Source organism: Scyliorhinus torazame, chromosome 2, assembly GCF_047496885.1.
Source record: "Scyliorhinus torazame isolate Kashiwa2021f chromosome 2, sScyTor2.1, whole genome shotgun sequence".
Classification (NCBI taxonomy): domain Eukaryota; kingdom Metazoa; phylum Chordata; class Chondrichthyes; order Carcharhiniformes; family Scyliorhinidae; genus Scyliorhinus; species Scyliorhinus torazame.
Window position 1 is genome coordinate 259,839,286 of NC_092708.1, and position 17,315 is coordinate 259,856,600.

Sequence of the window (17,315 nt, forward strand, 5' to 3'; positions counted from 1 at the left end):
GGACGATGACTCCGGATGGCCCGGCATCATGAGATGGAGATCTTGCGAGACAATGGACGTGTGATCTGTGAGAGGGAAGGATCATCATTTTGTCTGACATGAACTGACTTGAGACAGGTCACCTGGGTGAAGGGGCAGTGGATCCTCACCTCTGTGATGCAGACCAACCTTTCTGTTGGTGACTACTCTCTCCTCAGTCAAGCCCGCGATCTCCTGAGCCCATTCCTCATAGTGGGTGGGGATCTCTTGGATCTGCCCCCTGCTTGCCCCTTTCCTGCTTACTATGGGCCACCTTCTCCTGCGGGGACAAAAAGAGGGCATTGTGAGCCACAGGCTTAATGGGTTGGGGGGGAGGGGGTGGTGGTGGTGGTCTATAGCAGGCGGAATATGTGAGCTCCACACCTGGACATCGGGTTGTCCTGGTGGGTGCCAGGGAATTCGGATGAAAAAGCCGGTAGATTAATTTGAGGAGGGTGCAAGGTGTCAGTCAGTGATTTGTGGGGTGGCTTTGAGAATTTGAGGGGTGGCAGATGGAAATGATGCCAGGAGAGAGGTGGTAACTTACCCTTACAGCTCGGTGGTTGGTCTTCTTCCAAATTGGTGGCTGTACTCCTGGTCATGCTGCCCATACTGACAGCCGCTGCTACTGCCTCCCAGGCGGCATTGCTGACCCTGCTGCTCGTCCTCCTCGCCCTTTGGGGGAACAGAACATCCCGCCTCTCATCGACAGTGACGAGAAGCAGCCTGACCAGGTCGGGCATCGCCAAAGCGAGGAGCAGGTCTGCGCACAGCCCATGTTTGTGTGTTGACTGAGAGGGAGTGGTGAGGGAGCGTTTAAAAGCAGCTCCCCCTTGTTAGCGGTGAGATGTTGCGGCGCAGGTCCGGTGAGACAGCCAGTAATGGGGAGTGTCCCGTGAGGGCTCATTTGTGGCACTAGGTACCGATGAATATGGGCGGCGATCCCGCAGATGCGGGCATTGAGGATCACTCCACCAAGGCCGCCCACGCACGCATGCGCATATGCACACATACCCCTATAGGTCAATACTTCTGTTCACATTGCAACTGATGGGAAGGAGCTGAATTAAAAGCCTAGACCTCAACCTCTTGGAGCTCGACTGAGTCAAATAGACGGCTCGAGGTTCCAATTTCTAGCCTGGCCATGTTTGTACATGCCAACTGGCTCTGGTTCACCTCATGGATGTCTCTCCCACTGAAAAAAATGCTTCTCAGTTCTTTATTTAATGCATTTTCTGGCAATTTGGAGCTGACCTCTTTGTCTTCCTATCCTTCTGAAAACATATTCCGTTGATCACCTCTCCTCATATCTCCTTATATGACTTGATGTTAAATTTTGAGAATGCTCCTTGGGGCATTTTATTACATTAAAAGCCAAATAAATTATATGTTGTTGTACTTGGTTTGTTTAAACTCTTGACCATGATTGTTGTTCCTTTACCACTTTGCTTTGGCCAATCCTGTCAGAGGCTCTGCCAGATCCACCCTGCCAATACTGAGAGAGTCCAAATGAAGTATTACTCTGAGTTTAACAGAAAATTCTAGAGCTATTCACCAGATCTGGCAGGATCTGTAGAGAAAGGAACAGAGTTCATGTTTCAGGCAGCGTTAACTGTTCCTCTCTCCACAGGTGCTGCATAACTTGCTGAGTATTTCCAGCATTTTGCTTACATTTCAGATTTCCAATGTCTGCAGTATTTTGCACCTTCTGTATAGCTCAAGTTTCTGTTCAAAGTGCACGATTTTGTCATCTACATTTCAGTCGTGGACTGTACAGTGAACCTGTTGCACCAGCCCATTGCTTAGCACCTCAAGAGAGGGAAATAACGACAGCACGGTGCCTCGCAGCGCCGAGGTCCCAGGTTCGATCCCGGCTCTGGGTCACTGCCCGTGTGGAGTTTGTACATTCTCCCCGTGTATGCGTGGGTTTCGCCCCCACAACCCAAAAATGTGCAGGATAGGTGGATTGGCCACGCTAAATTGTCCTTAATTGGAAAAAATGTATTGGAAAAAAAAAAGACGGAAATAATGACAGAGGTCTCAGGTCTCTGACACAAGTCCCAAGCCTGATCATCTCAACCCCAGGACATCGCTGCAGGAGCTCCTTAGGGCAGTGTTCTCGATCTAACCACCTCCAGCTGCTTCATAAATAACTGTCGCTCTTCTTCTAGTTACAGGGACGTGATAGGTGGCTCTCCTCCTGGAAACTTGAAATGAGGCACTTTTAACTCAAAAATAGGCCGCTAAACCAGGGACAAAAAACTCCACCATCCTCCAACACTACAACAACGAATGAGACATACCAGGCAACAATGTGAGGTGCCAAAAGGACAACAGCATCAGTAAAAGCCTGCAGAGGAAGAATGAGGTGACGACGAACACACGGGGCGACAAGGAATAGGCCATCCCCGAACGGGATGGGACACCAGGGCATAGAACATACAGTGCAGAAGGAGGCCATTCGGCCCATCGAGTCTGCACCGACCCACTTAAGCCCCCACTTCCACCCTATCCCCATACCCCAATAACCCCTCATAACCATTTTGGGCTCGAAGGGCAATTTATCATGGCCAATCCACCTAACCTGCCCGTCTTTGGACTGTGGGAGGAAACCCGGAGGGAACCCACGCAGACACGAGAGAACATGCAGACTCCGCACAGACAGTGACCCATTGGGGAATCGAAACTGGGACCCTGGCGCTGTGAAGCCACAGTGCTAGCCACTTGTGCTAACCTGCTGCCCTACTATATGTCGGCCTACGCCCCGATAAACAAATGGATGGAACTCCTAACACAGGAACTCCAGTTGCACAGAGACGCTATCAAATTAGAAATGATGGTGACTGTGAAGGCAGTGGTAACGGAGGCACTGGTCCCCTTACAAGTGATGCTTGAAAATGCGGAGCGGCGACTGGAGATGCAGGAAGTGACAATCAGGGAGTGGAGAAGACTGCGACCAACCAGAGCGACCGGATCGCCTCACTGGAGACGGAGAAGGCAAGGTTGGTGGTGAAGCACGGTACGCTGCAAGATAAGATCAAGGACCAGGAAAACTGGTTGCACCGTCAAAACCTTCGCATTGTGGGCCTACCAAAGGATACCGAGGGCAGGAGCTCCACGGAGTAAGTGGCCCAGATGCTGGGCAGGCATGTTGGAGGGTAAAGCTTCCCCAAGCCCCCAAAAGTGAACAGAGCCCACAGGTCACTCTGCTCAAAGGCCAAAGCCGGGAGCAGCCATGAGTCATCATCGTGAAACTGCACCGGTATCAAGGCAGAAGAAACCAGAGTTCGAGTTCACTGTTGATGTCCTGCCTTCCAGCGCGTGTTTGCGCACAATGTCGTCTGCTTCTGCCAGTGAGGTGAAGTAGCAATCCTTGCCCTGGAAAGTCACCCAAGGTTTGGCAGGGTACAGCATCCCTAACCACACCTGGCTTCTTGGCTTATGTATAGGGCCGCCTTGGCTGCGTTGAAATCCACCCAGCCCTCAGCCAAGTCTGCCCCAATGTCCTGGTACACAAGGATTGAGTGTTCCTCCCACTTACAGGACCATGTGTGCCTAGCCCAATTCAGGATTTGAATAGAGTCATAACTTTTAAAACATTCCTCCTCTAAATGCTCCTGGCTAAATTAGGTGCCAGCAGTGACTCAGTGGGCAACATCTTGCCTCAGTCAGATGTTCAGCTCCTCGTCCCAAATGGGCAGCATGGTGGCAGGGGATAGCACTGCTGCCTCACAGCGCCAGGGACCTGGGTTTAATTCTGAACCCGGGTTACTGTCTGTGTGGAGTTTGCACATTCTCTTCATGTCTGCATGGGTTTCCTCCGGGTGCTCTGATTTCCTCCCACAGTCCAAGGATGTGCAGGCTAGGTAGATTGGCCAAGCTAAATTGCCCCTAAGTGTCCAAAGGTGGTGTGGGGTTACAGGGGATAAGATGGGGGATTGGGCCGAGGCAGGGTGGTCTCTTGAAGGGTTGGTGCAGACTCGATGGGTCGAATGGCTTCCTTTTGCACTGTAGGGATTCTATGATTCAATCCAGAGATTTAAGAACATAAATTTGGACTCTCACTCCAGTGGTCCAGTGGAGTGAGTAGGGCGCATTATCTTTTAAATGAAACACGAAAGTGAGGCCCTATCTGCCCTCTTGGATGGATGTAAAAAATCCCATGGAACTATTTCAAAGAAGAGAAGAGATTGCCCAAGTGTCTTTGGAAATACTAAATCAATCAAACACCTACAAAGATTCCTGCTGATTTATCTCATTGCTGTTTATGGGACCTGAGTATGTGTAAATTGTATGCCATGGTTCCTAATTTATAACTCGTTTAAAATTACTGTAGAGCATTTCGGAATGACTTGAGGCTGTGAATGACACTACATAAATACTCTTTTTTTAGATCTCCCTTTGTGTCGCAATACTTAGAAAGACGACAGTTCAGAAGCAATTCAGGCTGTTTGTTAAATTTTAATAAGATGCTCACCTGCATACAAGGAATTTTCAGAAATAACCTACTCCTCCTCACTGTACTTCAAAAAAGATTGAAAAAACCCGACATGCACGAATACCTCTGCCCCCTCATCAAACGTCACTCTGGCTGGCAAAACACTGTCTATCTCCTCTCTACCCAAGCATGCATATCGACCACAGCTTTATCGCACTCAGCCCACATACTGGAAATCCCCCCCATTGCAGAACTACACTCAGTCTTCCACTCAACACAATGTCAAATACAGCCGGACACCATCTACAAGGCAAAATACTGGACTTGTTAACCACAGTAAAATGAGGGAACTCCCCCTTCACCCCATTCAATCAGGCCCACAAAGCAGGTAAGGTCTTAGTTAAATGCCTCATCTGAAAGATGGCACCTTCGTCAGTGCAGCTCTCCCTCAGTACAACACTCTCAGTGCCAGTGTTCAAATCTCTGCAGTGGAACCTGAACCCATGGCCTTCAGGCTCAGACACTGAAATGCTACTTGCTGAGTCAGAGCTGGCATATAAATAATACAGGGGTAGATCATAGAACATACAGTGCAGAAGGAGGTCATTCAGCCCATCGAGTCTGCACTGACCCACATTAAGCACTCACTTCCACCCTATCCCCGTAACCCAATAACCTCTCCTAACCTTTTTGGACACTAAGGGCAATTTAGCATGGCCAATCCACCTAACCTGCACGTCTTTGGTCTGTGGGAGGAAACCGGAGCACCCGGAGGAACCCCACGCAGACACGGGGAGAACGTGCAGACTCCGCACAGACAGTGACCCAAGCCGGGAATCGAATCAGGCACCCTGGTGCTGTGAAGCCACAGTGCTAGCCACTTGTGCTACCGTGCTGCCTTGGTAGAGGGTAGATGCTGGTGCAGAGGTAGCAGGTACTACAATTAGCCTCGGTATCAACGCATGAATTAATGCAGTTAGCGTTGGGAAGCTATTCGACACCTGAGGGGTTAGTAGCACTCTCGCCTCTTGAGTCAGAAAGATATGGATTGAAGTTTCAGTCCAGAGGCTTGAGCTTAAAAACCGAGGCAGACATTCCAGTATGGCACTGAAAGGCGTTTTCTGAGGTGCTGTGTCTTTTAGATGACACATTAAACGAGGTTCAGCTTTGTTCTCCTAGATGGACATGAAAGATCCCATGGCATTATTTCACAGCGCCTTCACCAATATTTATATCTCCATCAAGAACACTAAATTACCTGGTCATCATTGCTATGCTGTTTGTGGGAACTTGCTGCAAATAGGCTACCATGTTTTCTAGATATCACCAGCGGGTCGGAGAATGGCCGTCGTGAATCCCGCCCCCGCCGGTTGCCGAAGTCTCCGGTACCGGAGATTGGGCGGGGGCGGGAATCGGGCCGCGCCGGTTGGCGGGCCCCCCAGCTCAATTCTCCGGCCCGGATGGGCCGAAGTCCCACCGAGAAATTGCCTGTCCCGCCGGCGTAAATTAAAGTAGGTATTTACCGGCGGGACAAGGCGGCGTGGGCGGGCTCCGGGGTCCTGGGGCGGGCGCGGGGCGATCTGACCCCAGGGGGTGCCCCACGGTGGCCTGGCCCGCGATCGGGGCCCACCGATCCGCGGGCGGGTCTGTGCCGTGGGGGCACTCTTTCCCTTCCGCCTCCGCAACGGCCTCCACCATGGCGGAGGCGGAAGAGACTCTCCCCACTGCGCATGCGCGGGAAACTGTCAGCGGCCGCTGACACTCCCGCGCATGCGCCGCCAGGGGATGTCATTTCCGCGCCAGCTGGCGGAGCATCAAACGCCGTTTCCGCCAGCTGGCGGGGCGGAAATCCCTCCGGCGCCGGCCTAGCCCCTCAATGTCGGGGATCGGCCCCCAAAGATGCGGAGCATTCCGCACCTTTGGGGCGGCGCGATGCCCGTCTGATTGGCGCATTTTGGGCGCCAGTCGGCGGACATCGCGCCGTTGGGGGAGAATTTCGCCCAATGTTCTCAACATTCTGTACAGACTGGAGTATACTGGCAGCAACTCCAGTGTTCTAGGATTAAAAGCGGAGATCCTGCTTAGGTAGTGACACCCATATACTGCTGTTCAGAGATTGGGGATAAAGGGAATATTCTCAGATTGACTGGATATGACAAGTGGTATTATACCAGGGGTTTGTACTTGGGCCTCAGCTAATCCCCAGATGTAGCAATGCCATGGATGAAGGGATATCGAGTTGTATACCCAGGTTTGCGGATGACACTAAGTTTGGAGGAACGTTAAGTTGGGTGGATGGAAGCAAAAAGTTACAAAGGCATAAAGGCAGATAAGTGAGTGGGCAGAACTGTGACAGAGGGAGATCAATGAGGAAATGTTTGAGACCATCTACTTTGGATCAGAAAAAGGACAAATTGGAATGTTTTCTTGATGGTGAGAAACTAGCAACTGTGGAGCAGAGAAGGGATTTGGGAGTTCAGGTGTACAAAGCGCTATAAGCTAGACCGTAAGTAAAAAAACAAATCAAACAAACGAATGGAATGTAGGCTTTGATCTCATGTTGGTCAGAACACAAAAGTTAAGGAGTGATGCTTCAGTTGTACAGGGCCTTAACCAGTCCCCTTCTGGAGAACTGCAGTCAGTTCTGGCACCGATTCCCAGGAAAGATAATATTACCCTTGGAGGGGATACAGCATAAACTTACCAAATTGATAACACAGCTTTAAGGTTTAAGTTATTAAAGGCTCAATTGTGAGGTTAGAAAGTTGAATGATAATCCAATAAAAGTCTTTCAAGATGGGCCTATTTTCTCTGGAGGGAATTTAGAAAAAAGCAGGGTAATATGAAAATTAGAGCTAAGCTATTCTGATAGCAAAATTTTACTGAGGTCAACAATTTATTTCACTAAGTATGTCAATGGATATGAAGCAAAGGCAGGTCAATGGAGCTGCAGTATAGATCAAGCATTACACAACTGAATGATAGAACAGACTTGATGGGCTGAAGGATCTCCTCTCCTCTTATGTCTCTGAAATACCATAGAGGGTGGAATTTGCATGCAATTTATATATCACCCTCATCAATTCCAAAGGACTGTGTGGCTTTGGAATGTGGTGCAAGAGCATGAGATGGTTTTTTTCTGCTCCAGCTCAAATTTCATATTCAAAAGTAAAGCCTCAAATCATAATTAAAGAGAAAGGCACAAAGTAAAGGAAACGAAAATAAGCACTTAAGCATGCACAAGAGAAAATGCTTTAATTTTTCTCAGGTAACAATTTATATGAAAGCTGCATTTGATAAACAAAACTTTAAGCAAATACAATTTCAGTGAAGAATCTTTTATCTACCGACACCTATTAAATCTGGTCTCCTGTGCATACCCCAATTCCTTTGCTCCAGCACTGGCAGCTGTGCCTTCAACTGACTAGATCTTAAGTCCTGGAATTCCCTCCCTAGAGCTCTCTGGCTCAGCCTCTGTAACTTTCTCCTCTCTTCTCCTTTAAGGCACTCCTTAAAACCTACTCTTTGATCGAGCAAGCACCCTGATGTTTCCTTTTGTGGCATTATTTTCTGATTATGCTTTGGGGTATTTTGCTGTGTTAAAGGTGCCACATGTATGTAAGTTGCTGTTGCAAATCATTCACGCTTAGAGTGAGCTCAACCTCAAGGGACGTTTTGCTAGGTTTAAACCTGCTCTTTCTCGTTCAATGCTCAAATTCCAAGCCAAGTAGAACTGGGGGCAAGGCAGTAATTCTTTATTCTCAACACATCTTATAAGTTACCCATTATGAACCAGCAACATCGGCTTATTCCAATGTCGCTGCCCTCCTGCACTCCTCCATTGTCCCAGTGTCAAAGTTAGGATTCACTGCGGACTGCCTGGAAAAGATAGGGAGAATTAGCAGAGTAAGATGTTATAGAGAGATGGCTAATGTCTTATGGAAACTTCAGAAGCCTTTACATTCTATATTAGTTCAGGGGAGGGTAACACGAGAAATTCCTGAGTGGAATAAACAGATCTGAAGATAACAAGACAGACACACACATGCACGCACACATTCACACATTCCTTCTCTCACAGGTACACATGCAAACACACAACAAATATAGGCGTTTGTGAGCAAATATTAATGCTCTAGCAGATCCCACACACATGATTGCTATTACATACAAATAGACACAAGACATAAGCATATATACATGCATGAATGTTACAACGGACATAAATACGCGTGCTCACATGCATATGAATGCTCCCACAGCCAACGTGCATCCAAACACAAGCATTCTATAAGTAGCCAGGCTGTAACAACAGATGTCATTTTCCTAACCAAGCAAATGCTTTCCGGCAGCAACTGCAGGCAGCCAAGAAACAACCTCTGTTCCCAGCAATTCACTGCGGCAGCTAGATTAGGATCTGTCGGAAAAAATAAAATACAGAAAAGAAAGGCTGACAGGCAGCTTTGGAATTCCCTCCACAAAACTCTCCATGTACCTCACTTTTCTCCTAACATCTTCCCCTAAAGCTACCTCACTAATTTTTTTGTCATTTTTCCTAATATCTCCTTATATAGCCCAGTGTCAAATTTTGTTTCATAATGTTCCTTTGAAGCACCTTGGAGCGTGTTACCATGTTAAACACACCATATAAATATAAGTAGTTGTTGCAAAAGGAGATAGTCTTTGTTGTATGTTTTTCTTTTCCAAGATCCACACAGGCCAAATCCATAAAGCTGCAGCTTTCAGCTGTGTCCTGCCCGATTTGAGTACAGTAAACAACAGGCTTGCTCCATCTCTCCCCCACCCAGATCTTCTGAGCAGAGCCTGAGTACAAAAACTTCACTCTGCATCTTATGCTGAACACAGAGTATCTAAAGACTCTTTGATGTGGCCTTTATCTCCCTTTGCAAAAACAGTAGAAGTGTTTTGATGCACATGGAGGTTGTAACTTAATTTTTCTTTTGACAGCTAAGTCCTACAGCACAAAAATAATCTGCACCAAATATAAGTTACACCCATGTTCTCCACCCACCCCAGGGGCTCACTGGGTTACTGTAGTGGAGACATGTGTTTGCCTGGTTTTGTTGCTCAGCAGGCTGATCTCTGGCAGGACAATGGTAGTGGCATAACGTCTACTTCCAGAACCCTGGGGTGAGGAATTCTTCAGGATTATACAGGCGAATGGCTCGTTGGCACTCATTGTGTGGGATCAGGGGTGAAGAATAGGTCCCCATAGGCAGCTGGTCTCTGGAACTCTGGCCAACAAAAAATTCAAGAGAGGGAAATTACTAAAGTAGTTCATACCCAAGTACAATTCTCAACTTCCGCACCATGTAATGTACAGCTGAGCTACACAGACCGGCAAGGTAAATATTGATCAGTCCATCAGAAAGGACAGTCCTGTTTTTCAAAATAATGCCACAAAAGAGGAAAATTAGAAATAAAGTGGGGAAATTCCATTAGAAATAGTGGAGGTAGATGTTCAGCCAAGGGAACTCAATGGTCCAGCGTCAGAAATGATCCATATTATAGGGCAGGGCAGCACGTAATCAGAAATGATTAAAAACAGGATTCTGGAGAAATTTAACAAAATCGTTGTGAAGAATCGAAGGCTAACAACTCTTGGATGTGCAAATAGCTGCCTGTGGGAACGACACAGCTCCTCCTGAACTTGTCTAATTGGCAGTGCCACTGTGAAGTGTGGGAGAGTGTGTGTGGAACTGGGGGGAAATGGAACCAGAACAACTCTGGAGTTGTAATTTTGTTAAAATATATTCTCGGATGTTGGTGACACCGACTAGGCAGTATTCATTGTCCAAGCTTAGTTGAGATCAGGGCTTTCCAAATCATCCACATAGTTTGAGAAAGGAGTCATGTATAGGACAGACCAACTGGGGATGACATGTTTCCTTCCCTGAAGGACATCAATGAACAAAGTTTTAGGGGTTTTATTAAATGGTCATTTTATTCTCCCCGTGCCAGCTACAAGATTTAATTGAATTTCACATCATTTGTTGTGGTGAGATTTAAACTCTCAATCTTTGGGTTGCCCCTCAAGTTCTGTATCTGGTAGTCTAAGGCTACTGTCCTCTTGATTATGCCTTAGGACCTAAGTTAAAGGTGCTACATAATGCATTTTTTTGTTGTTATAAGGGAGTGGCAAGTTGCAGGATACTATGATACCACAGGCCTACATGGGTTACCCACCACACACTCATGTCCACTCTTAATATAAGAAAATTACAACACTTCCAGACTGGAGTGTTCTAGTCAGAATGAGATGAAATGTATTTACAAACAACATGATCACACAGAAAATCAAAGAATAGATTAAAGCACACTTGATTTTCAGAATACTCATTCCATCAGCTGGTAAATCATCCAGCATTTTACAGCCAAGGTCACCCTGCCTTTATCGCCGGACCTCATGCACATATTGCAATGGAATTCACTAGATTGTGACTTGGAACCCAGACTGATGTTTTTCCCCTGCCTATCCTTGAGCCTGACTGGAATACAGAGTTTCGATCCTGCGACCGTCCATTCTCAATTAACTTGCCATACTCTGCAGTGCCCAACAAGTCACCAGGAGAGGCTTCAAAGTCTTGTACGGCTTAATGCTGTGGCAGCACCGATTGTTCAGGCCACATTGAGATCACCGCTGGAAACAGGAGACCACAGTTAAAGGGTTTGTTACAGTTGCAACTGAGGAGTGTGAGTTCATCATTGGCCTGCTTCTCAAATATCTTTGTGTATATCAGGGTGAGGGCGCTGAGAATAGCACCTTTTCCCATTTTATTTATACATTTTAATAATATTCATGATCAAAATCTGAGCTTCTCTGGCAAAGCCAGCATTTATTGCCCATTTGTGGTTAGCCTTGAGAAAGCGATGGAGGCCTTCTTTTTGAACCATTGCAGTCCACATGAGAAGATGCTTCCAGAGTGCCATTAGGTGGGGAGTTCCATGATTTTGACTCCATGACCATTCGGTTGCCAGTGTCAGCATCAAACATACCCACGTCAAAGACAGCATGGGTTAGACACAGAGTGCAGTCCCATCTAAGAAAAGTCAGCATAATATCAGATGACCATAGACTGCTTTTTCCTTTGAGGGGGAGAGCTGACTGGTGGTGATTTGATCTGAGGATCACCACACCTCAGACAAGTGGCAAGGTTGAGAAGGTGGGCATTCCTGAATAACCTCAGCCAGTACGGAAATTGAACCCATCCTGTTGGCCTTATTCTGCAATACAAACCAGCTGTCCAGCAACTGAGCTAGTCCCATCTACTCATCCACCATCTCACTTAATCGCCCCCAATGCATCATGTCAGCAGAGAGAACCAAGAGGATTGTGGGCCTGCAGTAGGTTAGAGATTAGAAGTGAGGCCATGGAGAAGTTCAAACACAAGGATTTTAAAACTGAGGTGCTGTCAGACTGGGAGCCTATGTAGGTCAACAAGCACAGGAGTGATGGGCAAACTGGAGTTGGAGCGAGTTTGGATATCAGCAGCAGGCTTTGGATGAGCTCAAGTTTATGGAGAGGGGAAAATAGGAGGCTCGTCAGGACAGTTTTGGAATAGCTGAGCCTGGAGATTACTGATGCATTGATGAGGGTTTGAGTAGATGTTAATATATTTACATGATGGAGTTTGCTGTGCATGTGAAATTTGTACAGGAAATAACAGTGCATCTGGTCGGCAGCTAGAATTTGTTTGTTGGAATCTGTCTCCCTCCTCTGCTCAGAATGCTGTACAAGCTTTGCTTATGATAGCTAATTCCCTTATTGACAAGTGCTCTGCCTAGTTTGCCATGTTATTGTATTCAGGTGGTGTATACTGCCACACTGAAGGCAGCTAACAGACCCTGCCCAATGGCATTTTCGAGCAGCCTGGCATCCTCAAGCCTTTGATGAGTCTCCAATACCTTCTAATGGGGCTGTAAATTCTACTGATACAATCACAGGAGCTACTGTCTGAGGATGCCCTACACAGGCAATGAAGTTCAACAGAGCTTACTGAAAAGATAAAGTCACCATTTGTCAAACATTGTGTATATACCTAGTTTACAGGGACAGGTACAGGCTGAGACTGAAGGTTATAGACATTGGTACAGGTTGGGACTGGAGCTTACAGGCACAGGTACAGGCTAGGACCGAAGGTTATAGACATAGTTACAAGGACAGGTTGAGACTGGATGTTACAGGCAGGCACAGGCTGAAACTGCAGTTTCTCGACACAGATACAGGCTGGAACTGGAACTTACAGACACAGGTACAGTCTGGAACTGGAGTTTACAGACACAGGTACAGGCTGGGTCTGGAGCTTTCAGACACAGGTACAGGCGGAGTCTGGAGCTTACAGACACAGGTACAGGTTGGGTCTGGAGCTTTCAGACACAGGTACAGGCGGAGTCTGGAGCTTACAGACACAGGTACAGGCTGGGTCTGGAGGTTTCAGAAACAGATAAAGGCTGGGACTGGAGCTTACAGACACATGTACAGGCTGGAACTGGAGATTACAGACACAGGTACTGACAGGAGATAAAAGACACAGATGCAGGCTGAGAACAGAGGTTATAGCTCAGTGATGGGATGTTTAGTGTCTGTGATTTTCCAGACTGATGGGATGGGAGTTTATCAATGATCCCTCCGCGTGATGCTGCTCGTGCGTTTTGAACTGGAAAATATTGGCTCCAATGCCTTCCAGCAGCTACTTCCTGAATGGCAGAAGCCAAAGTCTGTGTTGACTGACCAGTGTATAAGCTGATAGCAGGAGAATGCTAAAATGGGCCAGAAAATATGAAGTGCATGTTGATGCACTATGCTCAGTGAAATCAATGCACCAGCTCCATCGTTCCAAATTACTGCCCCATTTTTCACTCTGCCTTCCTTTCCTCTCCAAAGTCTTTGAATGTATTGTCACCTCCCAAATCCCTGCGCATCCTCCCCAGAACTCCATGTTAGAATTTCTTCAATCTAGTTTCCACACTTGCCAAAACAGCTCTTAACAATGTCACAAATATGACTATGACAAAGGGAAACTTCCCTTCATTGTCCTTCTTAATCTATCTACACCTTTGGCATGGTTAAGCACACCATCCTCTTCCAATGCCTCCCTCTCCCACTGTCATCCAGCTGGGTCTGACTGTTCTTGTCTGGTTCCATCCTTAACTATCCAACCGTGGCCAGGTTTTTCACCCTGCTCGCACACCAATCTGGTATTCCTGATGGATCTATCACTGGATCACTTTTAACTCGTCAGCTACCTGCTGCCCCAGCAACATTGTCTGAAAAAACATCAGCATCCACATGTACGTGCATGGCACTCAACGCAGATGTCTGCACTCCCCAAATTCTGGCCTCTTCGATGTGTCTGATCTTAATCACTCCATTATTGGTGAGTGGGCGTCAGCTGCTGAGCCCCTAAGCTCTGAACTTCCTTCCTACACCTCTCTGCTTCTCTACCTCAATTTTTCTTCTTATTCCTCACAATCGCCCTCTTTGACCTTTGCTCATCTGATCTTATGTGGCTCAGTGTCAAATTTGTTTTATAATGACTCTGTGAAGCTTCTTAAAAATACAAGTGCTGTATGAATCCAAGTTGAGTTGTCATTGCAGCTCTCCTGAGAGGAAGCAGTGGCAAAACTTTGAATGCGAACGTCCTGTGGCAGTCAGGTACAAAGATACCAGACTATTAAACCCGAACAAAGATGATAATCTGACTGGGTGAGACACCGTCAGGGCCAGCGAAGGGCCCACACTAATCTGACCCGCTGCTTACATCCAGCATTTACAGGCACTGCTGCAGCACGCAATGTAAATAAGCTTGTAACCTTTAGGCCACTGCGGACAGCCAAACTCCAGCCCACTGCAGACACCCAAAGAGTTGAGATATCCTGCAGTGACACTTCCTCCGCTGGGGAGGGAGTTAGAAACAAGAAAATTGCTACATTTACCACAGAAACATCAAAAATATATTGACGTGGCAGTGGTCCCCTTGTGTTGCTTGAACACACCATGAAACCAACTGAAGCGAGGCAATCAGCTTGGAGGACAATGGTGTTGAACTAGAAAAAGCTCTGTTAGACTGGTCAAACCTGGGGAGAGAGGGAGGAAACAAGAACAGACCTGAATATTACAGCTCTCACAGGTCACAATAACCAGACTCCAGCAGCTCTTCTCAAAGCACCCAGCAACACAGAACAGCAAGAGTCATCATTCTTACTCTGAAAGCAGAATTTGAGGGAGGGAAGATGCCACATTGTATTTATGCAACTTTCTTTAGATGCTCCCCTTTCCTCTCTTCCCCCCACCCCCACAGTTTCCTCCCGAATGTGTTGACTGTGGTTGCCTCAAGGGTGGCAGACGGCACACCCCAGTGACATTGCCCCAGTTTTCATTCTTCATATGTGAACATAGGAGAAACAGTCCTCAACTATTAAAAGCAGAATGAATATTACTACATTGCAATAATCCAAATTAGAAAATCTAGCTTCAGGACTGGGATCCTCACTATTTCTTTTCAATGTCCGACCAGGTAACAGTCTCCCTGCCTACTCATTCGCTGATCCACTCTAATATTGGCATCCATGAGGACTATTGCATTCATTGTAGAAATTTCCAGAGAATAGAGAGCAGAAATGCAAATTCACTCTGTCCTTCAATATGTCATCTCTGAGTTCTTGACCCCTATCTTCTAGTCTCTTCAGGGTCTTAGTTCACTCTAGCTGAGGGGTGTTTGCAGCTGCAGATTTCAACTACACCTATAATTTGATTTATCAAGCTCTGTCACACAATCTCCGCTTGTTCCTCACTCTTTGGACTGTGGGAGGAAACCAGAGCACCCGTAGGAAACTCACGCAGACACGGGGAGAACGTGCAGACTCCGCACAGACAGAGACCCAAGCCAGGAATCGAACCTGGGTCCCTGACGCTGTGAAGCCACAGTGCTAACAACTTTCCTCCGTTGACAGAACTTTCCATTTAGGAACTCTATTAGCTGCTCCTTTGACAACTGGGCGGGCAGGCCAACTCCTTTGCCCTCCGCCATCTTATCCTATGCTGCACCACGAATACTCTCCTGTTTCAGCAGCTCTTTTCTTCTCGCCCCATTCCTAGTCTGTGGATTCATCCACCAGCCACACCAGAGGAGCAAAACCTTTCACAGGCACTCCTGCACCTCTTGCCGTCAAACACTTTGCCCTTTGGATGGGGAAAAGAACACAAAATACCACCTTGAGCGGGAGCCGCCAAATGTGCGACCACTCACTCCATGGCCGCCTCGGAAGTCCAAACACCTCACTCTTTAAAACGTTGAGTTTATATTCTGAAAAGGACCTCAACGTCCCTGACAACACCATTATTTTCTCCATACATGCAGATGGATCCAAGAAGTATAGTTCATAGAATTTACAGTGCAGGAGGCCATTTAGTCCATCGAGTCTGCATCTGCCCTTGGAAAGAGCACCCTACCTATGCCCACACCTCCACCCTATCCCCGTAACCCCACCCAATCTTTTTGGACACCAGGGGCAATTTAGCATGGCCAATCCACCTACCTGCACATCTTTGGACTGTGGAAGGAAACGGGAGCATCCGGAAGGAAACCCACGCAGGCACGGGGAGAACGTGCAGACTCCGCACAGACAGTGTCCCAAGCCGAGAATCGAACCTGGGACCCTGGAGCTGTTTAGCAACTGTGCTAACCACTGTGCTGCCCCACGGTATAGCAACAGATCACCTGCATAGAGAGATACCCTATGCTCCCTATCTCCCCTTACTAAGGCCTTTCGAGTCCTTTGACGGCCAAAGTGCAATGGCCAGGGGCTCTATAGCTAGCTCAAATAACAACCGAGATAACGGGCATCCCTGTCTCGTACCCCTATGAAGCCAGAAATATCCAAAATTCACCGAATTAGTCCTCATGCTCCTACCCAGGAGATGAAAGCTGGCCAAAACCTGAACCATGCCGGGAACTAGAAAAGGTACCTCCACTCCACCCAGTCAAACGCCTTCTCCGCATCCACAGAAATAATAACTTCTGGCACCTTCTCCCTAGACACGATCATCACCACGTTTAAAAGCCGCCTAATGTTACTCGATAACTGTCGCCTCTTGACAAAGTCTGTCTGATCCTCAGAGACCACCTCCGGCACGCACCCCTCCAATCGCCTTGCCAAAACCTTCACTAGCACCTTCACATCCATATTCAACATGGAAATGGGCCCATAAGTCCCAAACACCACTGGATCCTTATCCTTCTTTGGGATCAAGGAGATGGACTCCTGCGCCAACGTGGCCGGCAATTCCCATCATGCCCATGAATAATGATACATGCCCAGGACAGATGGTGCCAGCACTGCCGAGAACTGTTTCTAAAATTCCACCGGAAAATCATCCAGCCCTGGTGCCTTCCCCGATTGCATCAGCCCAATGCACTCCATTATCTCCTGCAGTTCCAATGGTGCCCGCACCTCCTCCACTATCGGCAATTCCAACCAGTCTAGAAAATGCTCCATCTCTGTATCCTCTGCCCAGGGCTCAGAACTATACAACCCCTGATAAAATGCCTCAAACGCCAGTTAATGTTTTCCAACATCATCACCAGCCCTCTACCCCTCACCCCCACCACATCCCCAACCTGCGCTATCTCCCATGTGGTCGCCTGTGTCTCTGATGGGCTAACGGGCAGTTGGTCTGTTACTCATAAAACATTTCTCTTGCATGACGGAACTGGCCCACCACCTTCCCTATCGATACCTGATCAAACTCCACCCGGAGCCTCTTTCTTTCTACTAATAGCTCTCTGGTCTGGGCTGCTGAATATCACCGGTCCACTTTCATAATAGCCCAGACCAA

At 47.5% G+C, this 17,315-nt stretch overlaps 1 protein-coding gene across 1 annotated transcript in view; it reads right to left on the minus strand.

Annotated features, from left to right (window-relative positions):
• The window catches only part of rad51b (RAD51 paralog B), an 868,394-nt gene that overhangs the window by 335,769 nt on the left and 515,310 nt on the right, over positions 1–17,315 (minus strand).